Source organism: Mauremys reevesii, linkage group 5, assembly GCF_016161935.1.
Source record: "Mauremys reevesii isolate NIE-2019 linkage group 5, ASM1616193v1, whole genome shotgun sequence".
Taxonomy (NCBI): Eukaryota; Metazoa; Chordata; order Testudines; family Geoemydidae; genus Mauremys; species Mauremys reevesii.
The window spans coordinates 127,342,898-127,350,363 of NC_052627.1; the positions used below are offsets into that span (position 1 = coordinate 127,342,898).

The window sequence follows — 7,466 nt, forward strand, 5'->3', positions numbered from 1 at the left end:
TACTTTACTCGGCAAGAAGATCCCTAATGGTACAGTGGGGGAAAAGACTGATCTTGTAGTTAAGGGCCATGTGACAGAGTGCTGGGATCTGACAGGTGGGTCAGCACTCTGATCACTGTAGCCTCAATTAGTCCCCACCCCACACTAAGGCTGATTGAATAATTAATCAGAAAGAGAGGCAAGGAACTAATTCGTCCTCAGCTGAACAACCTGATCAAAGCCAGGAAGGAAGCCTCCCCAAGGAGGACAGGGCTAGCTGAGTTTGGAACAAAGGTGCTCTCTAGAGAGACAGAAATTTGCCTTTTCTCTAAAGGATCTAGCAAAGGGCTGAAAGAAGTAGATGTTCAAACTGTGATGTAGAATCATAGAATATCAAGGTTGGAAGAGACCTCAGGAGGTCATCTAGTCCAACCCCCTGCTCAAAGCAGGACTAGTCCCCAGCCAGATTTTTACCCCAGTTCCCTAAATGGCCCCCTCAAGGATTGAGCTCACAGCCATGGGTTTAGCAGGCCAATGCTCAAACCAGTGAGCTATCCCTCCCCTAAATGTGTGATCAGCATGACCCAGATGGGACTCGAACCCACAATCCCCAGCTCTGGAGGCTGATGCCTTATCCATTAGGCCACTGGGTCACCCACTTGTGTTGGTGGATGGGTTTATAAAATGTAGCTTGCACACAAGATGAAAGTGGGTCTCAGCAGCTTCAGAGGAAGGGGACAGGGTGTATTTCTATTTGTATTACTGTAGTTCACAGATGCAATAATCCCCCTCTAAAGAGATGCAGGAAAGCTAGGTTTTGTTCCTGGCTCTGCTACAAGCTACCTGCACGACTTTGGGCAATCGCATATGCCTTGAAATCAATGGAAGATAGGAACATCAATACTGTTGAGGATCTGGGCCTTATCTCTGTGCTTCAGTGTCCCCATCTGTAACATGTGGATGACAGTATTTCATTGTCAATTTAAATTGTAAGCTTGTTGGGGTGGGGACTGTCTCTTGCCACATTTATCTTCAGTGCCCAGCCCAATGGAGTACTAACTACTATAATATAAATACTTCGATAAAATCAGACCCTTTGTAAGGAGGGTACCGAAGGAGTAAGGCGCTACTGAATATGCGGATGGCTCAGTCCATGGCATATATGTCAAACTAGCAATATCTTTCAATGTATCTCTACAAGCACCTAGCTTGTAATTGGATGCGATTGGATACTGAAATAAAAATGGCAGTTACACACAACTATATCAATAACTCTATTTCAGGGATAATTCTGGTGCTGTTAATTAGGTGTTCGCACTTTGGCAACCATAAGAGGTGCCAGTGAAACTTGCATGCCAGCATCAAATCTCAGTCTCTGATAAACAGTGAAATATGTAGGGTTGGCAGAAGTCAATTTTTATTATTTTATAATTTTGACAGGTAATATCAATGCTCATTTTAAAAAAATCTAATTTTTATCAATGTAAGTTTTCAGAGTTGCAGAAAACTATGGGGTGGGGAGGTGTCAGACAATAATTATTTAATGACAGTGGATGTTGAGATTTAAAAAGTTAATGCTTTATAATAGCGGTTCTCAAACTGTGGGTCAGGACCCCAAAATGGGTCGCAACCTCATTTTATTGGGGTTGCCAGGGCTGGCTTAGACTTGCTGAGGCCCGGGGACCAAGCCAGAGGGCAGGTTACAGGATCCCTGCCTGGGGTGGAAGCCCTTAGGCTTTGGGTTTGCCCTCACCCCACCCTAGCCTGGGGAGGGGAGGTTTTGTCTTTGCTCTCTCTCTCACCCTTGCCCCCCACCTGCAAGGTGGCAGGGCTCAGGCGGCCTCTGGCTTCACTCCTGCCTCCTGGGGTCATGTATCATTTTTTGTTGTCAGAAGGGGGTTACGGTGCAATGACATCTGAGAACCCCTGCTTTATGATGATTAAAACGCAAATTGTCACCAACTTGTGTAAAAAAAAAATAGAGAGAGTATGTATCCTTAAATCAAACTCTAATAAGATCTCAAGCATCATTTTTCTTCCTCTGGTTATCTTTACATTTTGATGATTATTGAGGGAAATATTTTTGTTAGTTTGTGTGTGTGTATGTTGATATCAACATTTACCAATTAAAAAACAAACTAACAAACAGAAAAGACCTCTGAAGCTTAGAAATAGGATCACTTAGCCATTTCATTTGTAAAGGGCAGACAAACTGGTACAGTTGCCTTAATATCTGGACCAGCTTTGTATTATAAAACGACCAGGAGCAAATATTTCCAGTCAAGATATGGAAAGCAAAATATCTGAATGCTTTGCAATCAGAAGTCAGTCAAACAAGCTGCTGACTTCAATTTCAACCCCCACCTCCCCATATCACTCCTTTAGGTTGTGAAGTTTTTAAGATAGAAGTAAGTGACGTTTCCAGTCCATTGTTGCAACCCTTCCTTCTGTCACTTCTACACTGGAAATACTTTGGAGACCATCTGCTATAGCTAAATAGGACTAGATGGTTCTTAATGCACTATGTGGAGGAATAAGCATGCCCTGAGAACACCTGCTTTAAACCAAAACTAAGCCTAACCACTGCTTCCCCATCAGCCAGAGATTCCCTTGTATTTCTCCCAGTAGGTAGGTCATTTTTCCGTTGGTCCCCATCCCTCCCCTTTGAGAGGAATTCTGGGTGGCCATCGGAAGGATGATATAGTCGTGAGGATGCTAGATGGGAAGTTGGGATAAAGGAATTCAATTCTCTAGTCTCTCGTAGACTTCCTCTGTGTCCTCAAGTAAGTCTCTCTAGGCCTAGGTTCTCCATCTGTAAAATCAGAACAAAAGCTCTTCATTGCCTCACATGAGTGGTTTGAGTATAAATATGTTAAATATTATGAGGTGCTGAGAAACTACATCAGTGGGGGCCATGTGAATGCCTAAAATAGACAGCTCCCTTGCCCTGATTAGTTCAGTAACAGGCATGGATGGTTGGATCCTTCCACAAAGGAGTAACACAGTAAAAAGCTGTGAGGTCCAGGGAAACCTACATCAGGAGTCTCAAAGGGTGGAGATTTAGGCATTGCAATGCTGAGCATCACAGCATCACAATCCACAAAGCTGAGTTAGGTGCCTAGGCTACATGTACAACGAATGGGGTGTGTCAGATATGGCCATTTCCTGTAAGAGCCTTGAAAGACCTTAGTTTATTCAGTTTGTTTGTCATTGTGGTCTGGGATTGTTTGTAGCCTCTCTAGGGGAAAGGTGTGACAGATATTGCAATCCCAGGCAGTAATTTTGGGGTCCATTGTTTCAAGTGGATGGTTTATGTGTGATTGTGTCCCGTGCCATGGGCGGAGAGCTACCACACCTCGTCAAAGACCTAAAAATAGTGAGTGGTGATTAAGGCAATCATTCAGGTTGTAACCACCTCCTGGGGAAATTCACATATGCTAGTTCAAACTGGGTTCAGGAGACAAAGAAAGGACTTTTGGATAAATCGCCTGCATTTAAACTGACTCAGGGTCTTCTTTCTGATCCAGTAAATTGATAAGATCTTCTGGCCAAAAGATGGGGGAGGACGCGGGCAGGGGCAATCCTTGTAAAAGGGTTGGAAGAACTTGACCTACTGAGGTCCCATAAGAGTGATGGTTAACTTCTGGATAGCTTTTTAGCATGAGTGTAGGTTCTTGTATTTGCTCTGTAATGCTTTCACTTTACAAATTAATGTGCTTGCCTATAAAGAGCTGTGTGGTGACTTATAACTGCGAGCAATACACTGGTCATACACTGTCTCTGGAGAGACAGCAAAGCATGGACACTGGTAAAGGCAGGAATATCACACTGTCGGCAGGTAATTGCGCAGCCTGTAGAACCCCTGTCAGGAGGGAGAGAGACGCAGGACTCTACCCAAGAGAGGTGATGGCTGAGGAGCCGGGGTCCTCGAGTGGGTGTTCATGATGGACCACGAGGCAGGAATATGAATGCAGTGGCTCTGAACTGTGACAATAAGCACCTAAGAATATGGTCCACAAAAGCCAGCACGCTAGGTGGGGAAATGCCTACGTTAGCCAATGGGAGACACTGATGATAGGTGTATGCTAAGTCCATCTTGGAGTTAGACACCTAGCTCTGCTTGGTGATCAGCAAATGGGAACCTGCTCCCTGGAGTCAGGCATCTTAGCTGTCTAAAGGTGTTTCCTGAGGGAATGAGTGAGGTGCCTGCCTTGCTCCATGCAAAATGGCTGATGGGACTATGCTGCCAACATTGTAACTTTTAGACCAGTGGCTCGAGCACTCACATGAAATGCTGCCAGAGGAAGGAGACAGGATTTGAACAGGGCTCTGCTACTGCTCCAGAGAGTGCTCTAATCACTGAGCTTTGAGATTGTCAGATATGGGGGCTCCCTCAGCTCCCTGTTGAACCTGTTCCACTGTGGATATAATGAAAGTGTTTGGAGCAGGTGGGAGCTGGTCTGAGGGTCTCCCCACTTCCAGGTGGGTGCCCTAACCACTGGACTACAGAGTCTCTCTCTTCCTCCCACCCTGGCCAAATGACTGTTCCACTGTGGATAAATACTTAAACAGTCATTGGGCCAGAGAGAGAATGACTTTTTTGAAAAGCGTTATGTGAGAGCTAATTATATATATATAGTTATTGTATTATAGGATTGGCAATGAGCTTAACCTAGCCTCTAGATCATCTTCTTACTGAATTTTGCAGCTGTCCTTAGCCATCCTTGCAAGCTGAAAATGCAATTATGCTATGATCATTACTATTTATATTAATAAGTTAAAAGGGGAGGGGGATAGTGTAAAATGGTATTTCTGAAAAACTAATCAATTTCTTTCTTTGCCCAGCTATTCCCACTGAGATAGCAATCTCTCTCGCAACAGAAAACTCTCTGAGGACCAATGGCCTGTTACACAATATTCTGTGCTATTAGCTTGGGTATGGCTCATTAATTCAAATAGAGCGACTTTATTTAAAAACTACATTCGCTAGAGGATACTGCAGGGAGCCGGACTGGGTGAATGCCATGATCTCTCGGGAGTTGGTAGAGAATACTGTTATGCAGGAATTGGTTTTTTTATACTTCCTGTTAAAGAATGAAAATACTCTTTAACCAATTCTGGAGGAACGAAGCGGAGGTGGGCCTGATCCAAATCCAACTGAAGTCAGTGGAGAGATTCCCTTTGGCTTTAATGGGCTTGGATCAGTCCCTTAGGAAAATATGCTTTTCTTTCTACAAGATCTGCTCTAGCTCAACCAGAAGTTCTGGGCTTGATGCAGGAATCATGGAGTGAAACTCTACACACTGTGTAATGCAGGAGGTCAGAGTGGGTGATCACCATTGTCCTTTCTGGCATAAAAATCTATGACATCTCAGACAGTGGAGAAGGGGAAAAATTGTGATAGCTCAGAGCCCAGTAACAGGCCAAGACCACTGCCCACAGCTGGAATACCACTTGATATGCTTTTTGCTGAAAGCAGCTAAAAGGAGGCCTTTCTGAAACCTGAGCACAACTAACAGACCAGGAAGGGAAGGGGAAGTAAGTGACCACATGGAGTAAACACGGCCCTGTGCCTTCTTGACTTGAGCTTTTTGCTGAAGCATGCAGTTGTGCAAGATGGAAAGTCTGGTAATATTTAACTATTGCTATATGAAATACAGCTGGTTAACTGATGGAAAAATTACCCAACTGACAGGCTAGAAAACGCCACACTTAGCTTATGCTCAGCAGCTGTTGGATTTTTTTTTTTGGAGGGGGACCGGGGGCTGTTGGATGAACAAGCTATGCAATAGTAACAAGTTGGGTATAAAAAGAGGAAGACATCTGAGTTTGATGGATGCTTGAATGCTTGGACATCCTTCAAGTTCCTCTGCAGATGGAAAGCTGGCCACTGGACGTCTACAGTTTTACTAACTGAGGTGATTTACTAACCTGTTGTGGACGTGTGTAAGTGCTTGAGTCTAAATAAAGTAAAGTTTTAAGTGAAAGCAGTCTGGTATTGTACTACTTGTGCCAACCATCTATCGTCGGACAGCTGGGTTGCCGCTGCCTCATCAAGAATAAAAGTTACCAAGAGCTTTGGGTTCAAAAACCCCAGGTAACAACACCAGTGTCCATGTGTAGCAAGCAGATTTTTGATAGCCTGGAGCCCAATAACGTTTAAACCATTGCCAACAGCTGGAATACCAATTGTTATGCTTATTGCTGAAAGCAGCTAAAAAGATGCCTTTAGCACAACTAACAGACCAGGAGGGGAGAGGAGAAGTGAGTGACTTTGAGGAGTCCTCCTGACTTGAGTTGTTTTTCTGAAGCATGCAGTTTTTGCAAGATGGAAAGTCTTGCAATAGTTAATTATTGCTATACAGCTAGTTAACTGATGGAAAATTCCCACCTAACAGGCTGGAAAACTCCACACTTAAATTAGCTTCTGCTCAGCAGTTTGTTTGTTTAGATGAGCAAGCTATGTAATACTTACAAGTTGACAATACAAAGAGGAAGAATTCTGAGCTCGATGGACACTTGGACACCTCTCAAGTTCCCCAGTAAAATCAGGGGCTTGTAGCCAATGATTTTAGTTTATTATCCATTTATTGTTTGATGTTATGATGAATCGACATGTTATATTACATATATTTATTATATGTTAATTAGAGTTAATTTGTAGGATTATAAAAGTATAGGATTGATCAGTATTTAGAGGAACCAAATAGTAGACATGAGTAAGACCAACAGAAATGCAAGACCCTGGAGGTTGAGGCCTGCAAGACTTTAGCTTAGCTATTTTAGACCTTGGAGACAAGAAATGATGATACAAGTGACCGAAAAATAACCTGATGTCGTAAGATTATGGGAAAAGAGGTACCACATGATACTAGTGTGCAATATTACCCAGAAGACTAATATTAGATCATAAAAATACTGTAAAGGTGCATCTGTCTCAGACATGTGTCTTAAACCACGGGATACAGGTTGTGCATCATTGCAAATGAGAATAAGGGAACTTACACAGCCTATAGAAAATGTGGGTCCCTTAATTTTCCAGGGGACACAGACCAATCAGAGAAAAGAGGTGGGGGACACATTTATAGACATGTGTAGAATGTAGGTATAGACAGAATGACATTATAAAAAGGGGATGCCCAGCACGGGCAATTGAGCTCCCTATGGAAGACTCCAGCACTAACCATCCCTCTACTGACAATCAAGACATGAGAGACCCATCAGACCTTAACACCATTGTTAAGGATGTGAGTATAACTATATTTGGAACTTGTGCATAGGCCTGCATAGGCTTTCTATATGCTTGGATAATCAAAACTTTAATTGTAACTTTCATAAAACTTATAAAATAGACTGGACTTTATATTGGTAAATGTATGTGAGGTCACTACCTTTGGTCTTTGTATTCCTAGGGACTCTAATTCTGTTAAGCTTGAAACTGTAGCCACCAGAGCCGAACCCATGGTGGTGTAATACCACATTACAAA

At 43.1% G+C, this 7,466-nt stretch overlaps 1 non-coding gene across 1 annotated transcript; it reads right to left on the minus strand.

The window, feature by feature from the left end:
* Nucleotides 1-559: 559 nt before the first annotated feature.
* Nucleotides 560-632, minus strand: TRNAW-CCA. Its single transcript has one exon. It is a non-coding gene; the product is annotated as a tRNA-Trp (tRNA).
* Between the last annotated feature and the right edge of the window lie 6,834 nt (nt 633-7,466).